Source organism: Procambarus clarkii, chromosome 35 (assembly GCF_040958095.1).
Source record: "Procambarus clarkii isolate CNS0578487 chromosome 35, FALCON_Pclarkii_2.0, whole genome shotgun sequence".
Classification (NCBI taxonomy): Eukaryota; Metazoa; Arthropoda; class Malacostraca; order Decapoda; family Cambaridae; genus Procambarus; species Procambarus clarkii.
This window is the reverse complement of record NC_091184.1, coordinates 38,210,531-38,227,508: the sequence shown is the minus strand read 5'-3', so window position 1 is coordinate 38,227,508 and position 16,978 is coordinate 38,210,531. Positions and strand designations below refer to the sequence as shown.

Here is a 16,978-nt window from a genome sequence, read left to right as displayed (position 1 = left end):
TCCCAGGTACCTATTTACTGCTAGGTAACAGGAGCATAGGGTGAAAGAAACTCTGCCCATTGCTTCTCGCCGGCGCCAGGGATCGAATCCAGGACCACATAATCACGTTACCAGCGTGCTGTCCGCTCGGTCACCGGCTCCCTTCACACACATTGTGTGCGTGTGTGTGTGTGTTGACTCTGAGGGGCTAAATACACACAACACACGTAAAGTAACAGGGAACGAGCAACATGAAATCAGTTGAGGAAGTGTTTGTCATATTTTGCTGAAATAACAACTCCAGAGGAAGGACTCGACCCGTCGCTCTGTGAAGCGGTGAGGCGACACCCTGAAGTATGATGATACAGACGACTCTATGTGATGAAGCAGACTCTTCGTGATGAAGCAGACTCTTCGTGCTGAAGCAGACTCTTCGTGATGAAGCAGACTCTTCGTGCTGAAGCAGACTCTTCGTGATGAAGCAGACTGTAGAGTGAAAGGATTGTAGCGTATGTTTTGAGCATCCAAGTATCGTTGATATTCTTTTCCTACATGGGGTCTCATATTTACTGTGAGCTGGTGCCTCACTCCCAGGGAAAGTGGTGTGTGTGGGGCTCTGGTAATGATGGGGTGACTTGCAGAGCCACCGAGAGGCGCACACACACGTACGTCAGACCCCCCCCCCCCCCACACACACGAGGCTTGACGGCTGAGTGGACAATGCTTGGGATTCGTAGTCCTAGGATCTGGGGATCGATCCCAGCGGAGGCGGAAACAAATGGGCAGAATTTCTTTCATCCTGATGATCCTCTTCACCTAGCAGCAAATAGGTATCTGGGAGTTAGACAGCTGCTACGGGCTTCTTCATGTGTGTGTGTGTGTGGAAAAAATCAGTTGATTGATTGACAGTTGAGAGGTAGGCCCAAAGAGCCAGAACTCAACCCCCGCAAGCACAACTAGGCGAGTACAAATAGATGACAAGGAGCTGGGATAGGACGAAGGGAAGGAACGCTGCCCATGGGGAACACAGAGCGCCAAGGGATTCACTGGAGGCATCTCCCGTCACGCAGGGTGCCCTCGCACCTCCACAGATCTCCAGTATCATCTATTGATACTGGTAATGGCTCAAGAGGGCCACCACTTACGGGCTATTCATGCCCGTGCTACCTTTTGGGTGGCTTAATCCTCATCAATCAATCACAAGAAACAAGGGATACATCTCCCGTCACGCAGGGTGCAGTCGCACCTCCACAGATCTCCAGTATCATCTATTGATACTGTTAATGGTTCAAGAGGACTACCACTTACGGGCTATTCATGCCCGTGCCACCTTTTGGGTGGCTTAATCTTCATCTATCAATCACAAGAAAATCAACACCGGAACAATGGACTACGTAACGAATAAACTTAAAGAAGCTCAAGAAAAATTCCTACCACCACTAAGGGTTAAAGGAAGAAGACGAGCATTAGCTCATAGTTCAACCGACAGTGGCTGGAGGCGAAGGAAGACATAAAGACAACATCTAAGAAATTCAGAGAACACAGAAGGAAATCACAGACACCAGCAGCGTAGCGGAGAAGCAGTACGGGAATGACACCGCCCACAAGGCCAAGTCTCGGCCTTAACTGTTCCATAGTCACATTAGAATCACGATGACTGGACGACCAGGTGATGACACTTGACAAAGGGGAGGAAAGACGCTACGGAGAATGATAAGGAGGTATGCGAGGAATTTAATAAATGTCCCCCAGGAAGTATTCAAGCTTGAGCCTAATCTGCCACTAGAGCCGAGAACCCAAACCGAACGGGCAGGCCAGAAGAGGCAAGAAAACAACTACAGGAACCTAAGATGATAAAAGCTGTAGAAGAATATTATCTTAAATACTAAAGCAGGCAGCTGAAGCATTTCGCAATTCCCCCCCCCCCCCTTGTCATAATATTTTATTTCAAGAAACGAAACTTCCATACGACTGGAAAACGGCTAATGTGGTACCAGTCAACAAGAAAGGGACAAGACAAGAACGTTACACCACAGACCTGTATCTACGACTAAACCTGTATCACTAACAAGTGTCCCCTGCAGGTTGCGAGAGAAACTGATCCAAAGCAGACTTGAACATTTATTTGAACAGAACATTTACAGTACCTCAATTTAGTCCCCAAATTCCAGCACATATTTAGCAAAGGAAACGCCTGCTCGACAAACTTATTGAAGTTCTACATTAAGATGACAGAAACCAAACAAGAGAATGATGGGCAGACTAAAACTCACTTCGTGTCAACTAGCCCCGTCTCACGTTCCTTGAGCAACCATTCTCATATTATTACACTCGTGAAGGAGGTTAGAGTACTTCCAGATTGAAATTTTACCCCCATCCATATGGCCATGGAAAATGACAGACAATATGATCCTGATCACCCTCAAGCAGCACAGAACGCTTCAGACAAAACATTTTTGACGTGTGCCTAACTGAATAGTGATTCCAGATATGGTTCTTACCAATCACTGACGACTTTCTGAATTCCATGACGAAATATAATTGCATTTTTTTTTTTTGCCTGTTCAGGTTGGTAATGGGTGAGAGTGGAACGAAGGGCGAGCCGTGGCAGCCGGCATATGAGGACTGTGCCAGTCTCCAGCCGGGGCGACCCGCCCAGCACGACTTCCAGCCGGGGCGACCCGCCTAGCACGACTTCCAGTCGGGGCGACCCGCCTAGCACGACTTCCAGCCGGGGCGACCCGCCTAGCACGACTTCCAGCCGGGGCGACCCGCCCAGCACACGTCCAGCCGAGGAGGTTGGAAGTAACATCAGGTAGTGATGAAGGGAAGGTGGGGAATGTGGTGAAGGGCGGAAAATGTGTAAATAGATAAAGTGTTGAAGGTTGAGTGTAGTGAAAATGCTTACAGTAAAATTAAGATACTGTGTAGTGAAGATATGACCCCAATCACCAGGGGCAACGCCGGGTATCCCCCGCTAGTAGACATTATATGTCAATATAATGATTGGAATCGCCAGCTGCAACCATGTTGTACCATCGTACAGATTCACTGATTTGTTCTTCTCTCCTCCTTTCCTCAGTAACCTTGTCACGGTGATGTTGCCTGACAATACCTCTAATTTGTAGAAGAGTCTTGGGTATGAAGTATTCAATATATATGGTCTCCTTCAACGCCTTTAGCAGCCAGCACATCTGCTCATTCATTCCCACATATTCCAACATGGGAGGGGATCCATAGAAATTTTACGACTCTTCCCTGATTGGTTAGTATTCTCACAGCTCTCTTGATTTTAGCGACTATCGCAAGATTTTCTGCACTATTTTTACTAAAGGCTTTGTAGCGCTGCTTTTGAATCAGCGCAGATCACGGCATCATTAGTGTTTCGTTCAAGGAATCTTAACGCCATAACGATGACAGTTAACTCCACTTGCGTTGAAGAGGCTTAGTTCTCAATACGTGCTTGTTCTCCATTTCCGAATTGAAAGGCATTATTCCTAATTGCAGTGTATGCTGCACCAGCCCTGACATTGACAGGGTTAGATGACCCATCAGTGTAGATTTGATTTAACTCATTTCCGGCTTCTTTATAGATTTCCTCAAGACAATTGTGCCTCATTTCTTGTGGTACCATGTTGGACTTTTTCGTTGCCATTTCATTGATGAAATCCTGCATGGGTCATCCTCCCAGGGAGGTAACCTCTCTACAGGCAGGAGCTCAAGGGCTTGCTCAAGCAGGTGAAGCTCTTCGAGGTAGCAGACTGATCTGTGATGCCATTTTTTTTGCTTCTCCTGTTTCCCCCTGAAAGAAGCACAGAACTCAGTTTTTTCTTAGCAATATTGTAATGGGAATCTCTGGCTATCTTAATTGCAAACTTAGCATTCAGTTCCTTAATACATCTTGCCTGAAACGCTCTGCGAGTTAGTTGCCTTGAAGGCATATACCAATTTGTGCAGAAAATCTGCACTTACACAATCCTATTGCATCATCTTCTGTACGCAATTAAAGTTATAAACACAAAATCAATTTATAAAATTTACAAAACACTACCCTTTTTATTTTATTTTTCACTCGAGTGATATTAATTCAGTGAGACGTGGCAGTCAGAGCCTTGTGCCCTGACCAGTTGAGCTTCTCCTTTGGATTCAGTGTGGGAAATAAACCATGCAGTGTCTGTCCTGTACACAATGTCTGTCCTGTACACTTTCGATCTCGAACCCATTGTTGATGTGACGACTTACACTGAATTTTGTAACTAGCTCATCAAGATTGTAACTTGCTTAGCTAAATGAATTGTTGGGTTCAGTCCCTGAGCCCATTATGTGCCTCTGTAACCCTTTCCACCACCGCCCACAAGATGGGTATGGGGTGCATAATAAATGAACTAAATTAAACTGTACACTTGAGGGAAATATCACCTAAAACCAAAACATGCATTGTTATCCTTCTCCAAGATGTGAAACCATATACATAACTGTGCATCTTGTAGTAGCAGGCATCCATCAGTTTCAGGAGACTATGGAGTTGGGCTCTGGTTGTCGGTCTGGAGTGACCTCTTGATAACCGAATCTGCGAGTGATTGATTGATTGATGAAGATTAAGCCACCCAAAAGGTGACATGGGCATGAATAGCCTGTAAGTGGTGGCCCTTTGGAGCCATTACCAGCATCATTAGCTGATACTTGAGATCTGTGGAGGTGCGACTGCACCCTACGGAGAGGTCGTGACCTCTCCCTGCGAGCGAGCATCACTCGCAGTAATATAAGATAGGATTGCGTGTACGAAATGACGTCCCTCACAAATAAACACATTAGGATCGTCGAGACAGCTGGGATAAAGAGACGTACGATTAGCTCAGATATATAATCATCTGTCCACAGGTAAATTAATGTTGATACGAAACAGACAAATCTGGTGTCCGAAATAGTAAAAATATTAGTGTGCGATGTGATCAATGTAAGGGGGATATTGGGTGTGCCTCGTATCCCCTACAACAACAAGAAGTTCGAGAGCGATGAGGCCTCCACCTACTAGCTTCAGGATGTCGTCGAATCTAAATCAACAATATACTACCGCCGCTACTTTCTCGGAAACGTAAGTACCTGCCGCTTTACTTCTCTCTCACCCTGCCTAGCCTAGCCTGGCCTGGCCTGACCTAGCTTAGCCAGACCTGACCAGACCTGACCTGGCCTAGCCTTACCTAGCCTAGTCTGACCTGGCCTAGTCTGACCTGACCTGGCCTAGCCTTACCCAACACTAATCACCACACGTGACAGCCCAAACGAATCGCAAATAAGTACACGTAACAAGTCATATGCCCGGACACTCTTTCACCTTGGGGACTGAGTGGTAACTATTATATAAATAAATATAAATAATAAATATGTTTATTCAGGTAAGGTACATACATACAAGTGATGTTACATTAATGGATCAATATATAGATAGAGCTAGTACATACAATGCCTAAAGCCACTATTACGCAATGCGTTTCGGGCAGGAAGAACATTAATATCTAGAACTTAATACTAATTGAGCATAAAGAATAAAATGTGTTGAGAATAAATACAAATAAAGATAAAAAAAAGGGGGAACATGACTGAAAAGCAGCACAAATACAATAGGTTGACAAACAGTGTTCATTAAAAAAAATAACAGACATGGGTTGACAATAGAGGGGTAAGGTAGGTTACAGGGAATTAATTAGGTAGTGTTTAGTTTTTATCTTAAACTGGTTGAGAGAGGTACAGTCTTTAACATGGTTGGGAAGGTCATTCCACATTCTGGGCCCCTTGATTTGTAGAGCATTTCTAGTTTGATTAAGTCGTACTCTAGGAATATCAAAACTGTATTTATTTCTGGTGTAGTGCTCATGGGTTCTGTTACAACCTTCAATGAAGCTTTTAAGATCAGGATTGGCATTATAGTTTAGTGTTTTATATATTTTATTTTTTTTATTTTATTTATGCATATACTGTACAAGAATGTACATAAGGAATGTGAGGATACAAATATGGTAATTACAGTCTTGTAAAGCCACTAGCACGCGCAGCGTTTCGGGCAGGTCCTTAATCTAAGAAAATTTTAAGGAGGTAAATACTTGCAAAATTTATAGACAAAAAAATGTTAACAGATTACATGGAATGAAAAAAAAGAAGATGAGAGAAAATTATAGGTACAGTATATTAAAGGACATAGGTAGCTATGATTGATTGCAATGACAGCTTAAAATGGTAGTTGACAACAAATTGGTAGGCACAATACAGCAGAAACAATATAAGATTGATTGCAATGACAGCTTGAATGGTAGTTGACAAAAATTGGTAGTCACAATACAGCATATGGCTAGCACATAAAAGAAGACAGCAATGAGCACAATGATAAGGTTGTTTGATATTACATAAAAATTAGGAGATTGGGTAACACTAGGTACAGAGCAAATTTAAAGCTCAGTGTAGGAAACTAAATAGATGAAGTTAGGTACTTTTCTGGGGGGAGCCCCGTCGGCTCCCCGGAGCTATCCCAGGCTGATATGCTAATGTCAGACTTTGGCATCAGTCATGTGTATGGAGTTCTTAGGCCTACCGGGGACCACGGCCAGAACCGGGCCCCCTCAGAGAGTCAAGGGGAGCAATGGCCTATAGAAGCCCCCGTGTTAGTGGAAGCATTCTATGTCTGCCATCGACCGGAACAGGCACCCAGAAAGGTAAGCGCCCCAAAACAAACCCCTATTCTGGTTAAAATTGCTGCCTAAAACCGAACTAGTGGATAGAACTCCCCAACCGAAAACAAGCAAACTAGTGTGACGTCACACACTGCCGCGCCGCTGTCTGCGCAGCTCCCCCCTCCCCGGGAGGGGGAAGGGGGAGCCCCAGACCCCCCGCGCCGGCTACCTACACCTCAGTTCTTGAGGCTGATGCTATAGGCGATGGTCGTGTGCTCTGGCTCCGGTGTCGCTACTGCACTGTGCTTTGCGTGTGGTGTTAGTTTCAGGCGCTGGTTGCTCGGTGTCCGAACCCGAGGGTTTTTCCCGCGGCTCCGCCTCTTTCAGCAGATCGGGCCGGTACGTCACGTAGCTGGTTCGATCTTCTCCTCGAGTCTTCGCGTATGGTTTTTTTGACTCGAGTCTATCATCATCTCTATGGTGATCAGGTGGCCTCCTTGTTGGTGTCCCACCTGAGGGCTTCTTCTCGGCGGCAGTATGCAGTTTTCCTGGCGGTCCTTCCGTTTCTTTTTGCGTCTTCGTCGTGTTAGCTCCTTGTCTGTTCGGGTGGTCTTGTCCTTCCCCTCGTGGTTGTTTCAGGACCGTCATCTTATGCCTAACACTGTCGCTTCGTATCGTGCGGCGCTGGCGGAGCCGCTTCAGCTTGCTTTCGGTATCGATGTTACGTCTGCGCCGTTTCGCAAGCTGTCTCGTGCATTGTTTCACCTCCGGCCTGCTCATGCGTCGCCTGAGCCGTCCTGGTCTTTGGACAGAGTGCTCGCTTTCCTTTCATCTCCTCGTTTCGTTGTGGCCCCTTCGGTCCAGGATTGTTTTTCCAAGGCACTTTTCTTGTTGGCTTTGGCCTCTGGGGGTCGGGTAGGGGAGCTTCATGCTCTCCTCCGGCGCAGGGGTTTCTGCTCTTTTGGTCGTGGTGATAGTTTTGTTCGTTTGCAGCCGTCTCCTTCTTTTCTGGCGAAGAATGAGACTGCTGCGTTCCGGAGGGGTCCATGGGTGGTTGATGCTTGGTTGGTCTGGCCGGGGGTGCATCATGTTTTTGTGATCGGCGGTTGCAGCCAGTTGTCTCGGCTTCGAGTTGAGGGGTGAGCGACGACTGCCTCCCGGGTAAGTCCCTCTTTTTCTGTCTGTGGGTAGTTAGCTCCGGGGAGCCGACGGGGCTCCCCCCAGAAAACCAGCGTTGAATGTAATGAAACGCCATTTTCTGGGTGAGTCCCGGAGGCTCCCCGGCATCCCTCCCTCCCTCCGGTCGGCGGTTTTTCGCGTTTTTGACATCCAGCCTCAAGACCTGAGGTGTGGGTAGCCGGCGCGGGGGGTCTGGGGCTCCCCCTTCCCCCTCCCGGGGAGGGGGGAGCTGCGCAGACAGCGGCGCGGCAGTGTGTGACGTCACACTAGTTTGCTTGTTTTCGGTTGGGGAGTTCTATCCACTAGTTCGGTTTTAGGTAGCAATTTTAACCAGAATAGGGGTTTGTTTTGGGGCGCTTACCTTTCTGGGTGCCTGTTCCGGTCGATGGCAGACATAGAATGCTTCCACTAACACGGGGGCTTCTATAGGCCATTGCTCCCCTTGACTCTCTGAGGGGGCCCGGTTCTGGCCGTGGTCCCCGGTAGGCCTAAGAACTCCATACACATGACTGATGCCAAAGTCTGACATTAGCATATCAGCCTGGGATAGCTCCGGGGAGCCTCCGGGACTCACCCAGAAAATGGCGTTTCATTACATTCAACGCTGGTTTTTGGTTTTGCTTTTAAATAAGGCAAAAGTTTTACAGTTTTTCAATTCACTAGGGAGTGAGTTCCATAGACTAGGTCCCTTAATTTGCATAGAGTGTTTACACAGATTAAGTTTGACCCTGGGGATATCAAAGAGATATTTATTTCTGGTGTGGTGATAATGGGTCCTATTACATCTGTCCAGGGAGAGTTTCAGAGCATGGTTTGCATTTAAGAACAGGGTCTTGTAAATGTAGTTGACACAAGAGAATGTGTGGAGGGAGTTAATATTTAGCAAGTTTAGGGATTTAAACAAGGGAGCTGAGTGTTGTCTGAAAGCAGAGTTAGTTATTATTCTGATAGCAGATTTTTGCTGTGTGATGATGGGCTTAAGGTGGTTTGCAGTGGTAGACCCCCATGCACAGATACCATAATTAAGATAGGGGTAGATTAGTGCATAATATAGTGAGAGGAGAGCAGAGTTAGGAACATAATATCTGATTTTGGAGAGTATACCAACTGTCTTAGAGACTTTCTTAGTTATGTGTTGAATGTGGGTGCTGAAGTTGAGTCTCTTGTCTAGGAATAGGCCAAGAAACTTGCCATCATTTTTATTACTGATGTTAATGTTGTCTATCTGTAGCTGAATTGCATTTGATGATTTGCTTCCAAATAAGATGTAGTAAGTCTTTTCGATGTTTAATGTTAGTTTGTTCGTTGACATCCATAAGTGGACTTTTTTTAATTCATTATTCACAACATTATTTAGTGTATGTGGGTTGAGGTTTGAGTAGATAAGGGTAGTATCGTCAGCAAACAATATAGGTTTGAGAATATTAGAGACATTAGGCAGATCGTTTATATATATAAGAAATAGAAGAGGTCCTAAGATGCTGCCCTGTGGCACTCCAACGGTAATTGGTAGAGTGGAAGAAGTTGTATCATTGATGGTTACATATTGGTGTCTGTCACTAAGATAGGATCGGATGTAGTCAAGGGCAAGGCCTCGGATTCCATAATGCTGGAGTTTAAGTAAGAGGTAGTTGTGATTAACAGTATAAAAGGCTTTTCTTAGGTCAATGAAGAGTCCAATCGGAAACTCATTTTTGTCAAGGGCTGAGTAGATAATGTCAAGGAGACTAATGATTGCATCATTGGTGCTCTTTTGGGACCGGAAGCCAAACTGGCAGGGGCTGAGTATGTCGAATTTTACGAGGTAGGAATAGAGCTGTTTGTAAATAATTTTTTCAAATATTTTTGATAGAATGGGTAGATTTGATATCGGTCTATAATTGTTTATGTCCGCCGGATTGCCTCCTTTATGGACTGGCGTTACTCTTGCTTTTTTGAGGATATCAGGGAAGGTGTGATACTCTATAGATTTGTTGAACAGTAGTGCTATGGGTGGGGCAAGGGCATGGGAGGCTCTCTTGTACACAATGGACGGAATTTCACTGGTGTTCCCTGCCTTGGTTTTTAGAGAATGTATGATGGACACAACATCTGCTGGGCTGATTGGTGAAAGGAGAAGAGAGTTTGGATAGCTGCCTGAGAGATATGTGTTAATATGTGTCTGAGTCTGTGGGATTTTACTGGCAAGATTAGCACCAACCGATGAAAAGAAACTATTAAATTCATTTGCCATTTCTAAGTCAGTTGACGGTATACCCCCATTCTTGTAGAGTTTTATTTGGTTATGTGAGTGTTGTTTAGTTCCTAGGATACTAGAGATAGTTTTCCAAGTGCTTTTCATGTTGCCTTTTGCTTCATTGAATCTATTCACATAATATGCAAGTTTTTCCTTTCTTATGATACTGGTAAGCATTGATGAGTACCTTTTAGCTACTTCCTTTGGAACTAGGCCAATCCTAACTTTCTTTTCATATTCATGTTTCTTGTTGATTGAGTTGAGAATGCCACTTGTGAGCCATGGATTGTTTAATCTTTTGTCAGTTACTTGCTTGGTAAGAAGGGGACAATGAATGTTGTAGAGGCTTAGAGTTTTGGAGATGAAGAGGTTAGCTAATGAATTTATATCATGGGTATTATTGAATTCAGAATCCCAGTTAATATTGTAAAGTGCCTCTGTAAGATTGTCTAAAGCTGATTCACTGTGTAGCCTAAATGAAAGTTTCTTGCTTTTTGGTGGTGTTATGTCCATGTTCGCTATGAGAAAGGTAGGATAGTGGTCAGTTGTTCTGTCGTAGATTATACCAGATACAAGGGGAGCTGTTATGTTTGTCCATATGTGGTCCAAGGTAGTGGACCAAGGATATATGTATAATACACATGAGAGAATGTGCAGTGACTTAATGTCTAACATATTCAGAGATTTGAGTAGGGGTACCGAGTGATGTCTGGGACCAGAGGTGGATATTGTCCTAATAGCAGCTTTGTGTTGAGTAATTAGAGGACGTAAGTGATTTTGGGTAGTAGAGCCCCAAGCACAAATACCATAGTTGAGATATGGATAGATAAGGGAGTAATAGAGAGTCACGAGGGCAGGGCGTGGTACATAATATCTGATCTTAGAAAGAATGCCCACAGATTTTGAAACTTTTCTGGGGGGAGCCCCGTCGGCTCCCCGGAGCTATCCCAGGCTGATATGCTAATGTCAGACTTTGGCATCAGTCATGTGTATGGAGTTCTTAGGCCTACCGGGGACCACGGCCAGAACCGGGCCCCCTCAGAGAGGCAAGGGGAGCAATGGCCTATAGAAGCCCCCGTGTAGTTGGAAGCATTCTATGTCTGCCATCGACCGGAACAGGCACCCAGAAAGGTAAGCGCCCCAAAACAAACCCCTATTCTGGTTAAAATTGCTACCTAATACCGAACTAGTGGATAGAACTCCCCAACCGAAAACAAGCAAATTAGTGTGACGTCACACACTGCCGCGCCGCTGTCTGCGCAGCTCCCCCCTCCCCGGGAGGGGGAAGGGGGAGCCCCAGACCCCCCGCGCCGGCTACCCACACCTCAGTTCTTGAGGCTGATGCTATAGGCGATGGTCGTGTGCTCTGGCTCCGGTGTCGCTACTGCACTGTGCTTTGAGTGTGGTGTTAGTTTTGTGGGTGCGAGAGCCAGGAGTTATCTTCAGTACTCGGGCTGCATGCGCCTAGGGCTGCCTTCCCTAGGTGCCCTGTAAGTACTGCCCTTGGGGCTTGGGGCCACCTTCCACAGGCTCCTCGGGGTCTGCCTCTGCTGGTCCGTTTTACCTTTCGGTTTTTCGGCCGCCTGTTGGGCTCTTGGGTGTTCTGTTCTCCCTTGTTACCGGCAGGTAAGAGGCAGTTTGCACTGGTAGGGGCGCAGGGTGCTGCTCAGCTTGTAATTCCCGACATCGCGGCCGGCTCTGTTCCTTGGGGTTCGCTGTCCTCTTGCGGGGTTTTGTTTTTCTTTTTGTTTTTGCCTGGTGGGGGGTTCTGTCATTTTATTCAGTTTGTTTTTGCCCTTCCACTGTTCTCCTCGGTGGCGCCCCCTGCTAGGTCCCCGTGAGTGTACACGTCCCTGGGGTTCAGCTTTAGAAGTTTGCTTGGTAGTTTTGGGCGCCGGTTTGCAGCACCCTGCCTGGGACTACCTGAGCGCGAGTCCTCTTAAAGTAAACGCTCAGGACCCTGGGAATCCCCTAGGGGGCGCGTGGGTCCGATGGATGTGACCCCGGGGTCCCCACTCGCTGTGTGCGAGTTTGAGGGTTGCTCGGTCCCCTTGTCTCAGGGTGACCCTCATTGTTTTTGCCTCTGCCACGCTGCCTGTTGGGTCGGTGATACTTTCGACCCTGAGTCCTGTGAGTGTTGCTGCTTGCTTGTGACTCAATTTACCCAATCCTCTGATGATTCTATTCGGGTACAGGCGGCACGTGCGTTGCAGTCTAGGTTTCGTCTGTTGCAACACGCTCGGTTGGTTGCTTCCCCGGATGCCCCGGGGCTGCCCCGCTTTGCTTTTCGAGACCCGGACTTGGGGGTGGGGGTCGCTTCGATCCTGGTTCAGTCCGCACCTCCTCGTCCTTCCCCTTCTGTTCGTTCTGGTCCCCCGCCCCTGCTTCCGGCCCCGAAGCGTCTGAGGGTTTCGGGGTCGGAGCAGGGGTTACTTGATCTCGAGACTCGGGCAGCTTCGGGGGTTGCCCCTTCCGGGGGGGCGGCAGAGGCATTCGAGTCTTGTCTCCCGGCCGAAGCTTCAGGGTCTGACCAGTGGGCCCCCCTTCCTCCAGCTTTTCCGGCTGCTCCGTCCTTGTCTTGTGGGGTCGGGGCTTGGGGAGAGGACTCGGCCTCGGGTCCTGTGGTGACGGACCTCGAGGCTGGGGAGGGGCTGACTTGGGGGCCTTGGGCCCCGCTGGACCCCGCCTGGGTTTTTCTTCCCACTGAGCGGGGCTTATTGTTACAAGGAGTGGGGTTTTCTTTCCCCCCCTCTGCGTACGAGTTGGATTTGGTGTCGGCCTCTCCCCGGGTACGGTTCCGTGTTCCCCCGGGTACGTCGGTTCCGTCCTTCCGGAGGTTTTCGGCTTATCGCATCCAACCTGGTGTGGTGCGAGCGGCCTTTGCAGCTTACCTCCTGCGTGACCCGGATTATGCCTCGGAAATGGATCCGTCCACGTTCAGGTTTGGGACTTCGTTCCCTTTCTGGCTCCGTTACGAGGTTCCCGAGTCATCCTGGCTAGCAGACTGCCCCTTGTTTGGTCTGGATTCCTGGCATTCCTTCTGTCGTTCCCGCACGCTGGAGTGGCGGGAAGCTTCCACGGTGCTTCAGGTTTTCCTGGGGGGTGAACTTGAGTACCTGAATGAGTGCTTGTTTGCCCCTGCCCTTCCCCGCGATGTGGGCGTTATTCAGCTCCATGTGCAGGTTCCCTCCCTTTTGGCGGCGCTCGTGGCGGAGGACTTGCGCGCTCGGGGCCTTTTGTGTTCGGCCTTGCGGTTCTTTTCCCTCCTGGAGCTGTCTTCGGATTGGCTCGTGGAGGATGTGGGGACGCTTGGGTCCGTCCCGGGGTCCGGCACCTTGTCCTCGGCTGCGCGTTCGTCGGCTGCCTTGTTGAAGCTGTTCACGCCGATTTTGCGGGATGCGGTTTCCCTGTTCTATGCTTCCCGTCTCGCGTGTCGGCAGGCGGTGCTGGGTTCCTCCGTGGAATCTGCTTGGGCTCTGGCTCTTAGGCGTTCTTCACCTTTTTGTCCTTTCCTGTTTGGGGAGTCGGCCGTGGCGCAGTTTATTCAGGCTGCGTCGGCGGCTTGTCGTCCGATGTCGGACTTGTTGGTTTTCCGGGGGTCCCGGGGTGGGTCTTCCCGGAAAGGTCGTGCCAGGGCTCGGGGTTCCTCTCGTCGTGGTAGGCCTCTGGTGTCAGGTTTGGGGTTGGCTCCTCCTGCGGACCCTCCCTCGTCTGGTCGGCGCGGTGTTCGCGCTGTGCGGGGTTCTGGGTCTCGTAAGGGTCGCCGGCCCTTTCGCGGTTTGCCCCTTTGACGGGGCGATGGGGGGGCGGCTTGCGCTGTTCGCCCGCGCCTGGTCCCACGATTCGTGGGCCTTTCGGGTCGTGTCTCGCGGCCTGCGGTGGCGTTGGGTGGCCCCTCCCCCCTTTGGGGGGCCGGGGCTGGCGGGGCAGGCTTCTTCCCCTGCGCTCTGTCGAGTCGTCTTGGAGTGGGTACGCTTGGGCGTCGTCGAAACGACGTCGTCCCTCAGATGGGTTTCCCGTCTGTTTCCGGTTCCGAAACGGGACTGCGCGGACCTGCGGTTCATTCTGGACTTGTCCCGTCTGAACCCCTGGGTTCATTGCCCCTCCTTTCGGATGACTACGCTGTCTCAGGTTCGGCTCCTCTTGGAGCCGGGTGCTTGGATGGTGTCCCTGGACCTCCGGGACGCTTATTGGCATGTCCCGATTCATCCGCGGTTCAGGGACTGGCTCGGTTTTGTAGTGGGGCGTCTGAGTTACCGCTTTCGTTGTCTCCCGTTCGGGTTGAACCTGGCACCTCGCGTGTTCACACGCCTTACACGGGTTGTGGTGGCTCGTTTGCGTCTCCTAGGTGTTCGGGTGTTGGCCTACCTCGACGACTGGCTGGTTTGGGCTCCCAGCCAGTCCGCTTGCTTGCTAGCCAGGGATTTGGTTCTTTCCCAGCTCGCCGGGTTCGGGTTCTTGGTGAACTGGAGGAAGTCCCATCTGGTTCCCTCTCAGGTTCGGACTTGGCTGGGTCTCGTGTGGGACTCTCGGACCGCCTCCTTGTCTCTCCCTCCGGAGTCTCTCCTGCGGCTGCGGTCCCGCCTTCGTCTGTTTCTGGAGGGCCCTCGGGTCACCCGGCGGTTGCTCGAGGGGCTGTGCGGGAGCCTGAACTTCGCGATGGTGGTCTACCCGCCGGGTCGGGTTTGGCTTCGACGGCTGTTCTGGTTCCTTCGGGGTTCCCCCTTCCGCCTCTCTCGCGATCGCAGAGTTCGACCCCCGGGGGACTTGCGTCGGTTGCTGCGTCACCGGCTTCCTCTTCGGGTTTTTCGGGGTTCAGTGCCTTGGCGCCTACCCGAGCCCTCGCTCGATGTGTACACGGATGCGTCGTCTCTCGGCTGGGGTTTTGTGACCAGTGCTCACCAGGCCGGCCAGGGGCGTTGGGATCCGTCCTTCCGTCGAGCTCACAGTACGGTGCGGGAGTTCGCGGCAGTGTGGTTTGCTCTGGGGAGGATTCGGGTGGCCCGCGGATCGACGATTCGGCTCCATTCGGACTGCTCTCCGGTGGTTCATTGCCTGAACCGCGGGGGTTCGATGCGGTCCTTGTCTCTTTGGGGTTGGTCGCTTCGGGTGACTCGTCTGCTGAGTTCTCGGGGTTTGGCTCTCCTGGCGGTTCACGTACGGGGCGTGTCCAACGTCTTGGCCGACGCCCTGTCTCGCTTCGTTCCCCTCTCCACGGAGTGGACGGTCGACGACGAGTCCTTCCGTTGGCTTTGCCAGACGTTCGGGCGCCCCGAGGTGGACCTCTTCGCGTCGGCGTGGTCGCGGCGTCTTCCCGTTTATGCGGCGCCCTTCCCCGATTGCGAGGCCGTCGGGGTCGATGCCTTTCGGCTCGACTGGTCGAGGTGGGGGTTCCTGTACCTCTTTCCCCCAGTTCGGCTGTTGCTCCAGGTCCTGACTCGCTTAGAGACTTACCAGGGGAGAGTTGTCCTTCTGGCCCCTTGGTGGCCGGCCCAGCCTTGGTTTCAGGCGCTGGTTGCTCGGTGTCCGAACCCGAGGGTTTTCCCGCGGCTCCGCCTCTTTCAGCAGATCGGGCCGGTACGTCACGTAGCTGGTTCGATCTTCTCCTCGAGTCTTCGCGTATGGTTTTTTTGACTCGAGTCTATCATCATCTCTATGGTGATCAGGTGGCCTCCTTGTTGGTGTCCCACCTGAGGGCTTCTTCTCGGCGGCAGTATGAAGTTTCCTGGCGGTCCTTCCGTTTCTTTTTGCGTCTTCGTCGTGTTAGCTCCTTGTCTGTTCGGGTGGTCTTGTCCTTCCTCTCGTGGTTGTTTCAGGACCGTCATCTTATGCCTAACACTGTCGCTTCGTATCGTGCGGCGCTGGCGGAGCCGCTTCAGCTTGCTTTCGGTATCGATGTTACGTCTGCGCCGTTTCGCAAGCTGTCTCGTGCATTGTTTCACCTCCGGCCTGCTCATGCGTCGCCTGAGCCGTCCTGGTCTTTGGACAGAGTGCTCGCTTTCCTTTCATCTCCTCGTTTCGTTGTGGCCCCTTCGGTCCAGGATTGTTTTTCCAAGGCACTTTTCTTGTTGGCTTTGGCCTCTGGGGGTCGGGTAGGGGAGCTTCATGCTCTCCTCCGGCGCAGGGGTTTCTGCTCTTTTGTTCGTGGTGATAGTTTTGTTCGTTTGCAGCCGTCTCCTTCTTTTCTGGCGAAGAATGAGACTGCTGCGTTCCGGAGGGGTCCATGGGTGGTTGATGCTTGGTTGGTCAGGCCGGGGGTGCATCATGTTTTGTGTCCGGTTGCGGCGCTTCGCCGTTATTTGCGCGCCACAGCTTCTGTGTCCGGGGACGCGCTGTGGGTTGATCCGGTTTCCCTTCTTCCCTGTTCGCGGGTTCGGGTCTCTCAGGTCGTCCGCAGGGTTATTAGGTCTAGCCAGCCTGCGGTCTATCCCCGTGCCCATGACGTTCGTAAGTTCGCGGCTCTTGCTGCCGTCTTTGGGAATATGTCTTGGTCTGATATTCGGGCGCGGGGATTTTGGCGGTCGAACAGGGTCCTGGCTGCTCGTTACCTTGTGAATGTCCCTGGCCCTCGTCGGGCCTGTGTTGCTTTGGGTCGGCGGTTGCAGCCAGTTGTCTCGGCTTCGAGTTGAGGGGTGAGCGACGACCGCCTCCCGGGTAAGTCCCTCTTTTTCTGTCTGTGGGTAGTTAGCTCCGGGGAGCCGACGGGGCTCCCCCCAGAAAACCAGCGTTGAATGTAATGAAACGCCATTTTCTGGGTGAGTCCCGGAGGCTCCCCGGCATCCCTCCCTCCCTCCGGTCGGCGGTTTTTCGCGTTTTTGACATCCAGCCTCAAGAACTGAGGTGTGGGTAGCCGGCGCGGGGGGTCTGGGGCTCCCCCTTCCCCCTCCCGGGGAGGGGGGAGCTGCGCAGACAGCGGCGC

General features: G+C 50.7%; 1 protein-coding gene across 1 annotated transcript in view; it reads left to right on the top strand.

Moving 5' to 3' along the window:
* The first annotated feature begins 4,539 nt into the window (after positions 1-4,539).
* The window catches only part of LOC138371458 (uncharacterized), a 27,885-nt gene continuing 15,446 nt past the window's right edge, over positions 4,540-16,978 (top strand). The window contains exon 1 of the mRNA XM_069336368.1: positions 4,540-5,074. The gene's annotated coding sequence lies outside the window, so the exon portion shown is untranslated. The remainder of the gene's footprint in view (positions 5,075-16,978) is intronic.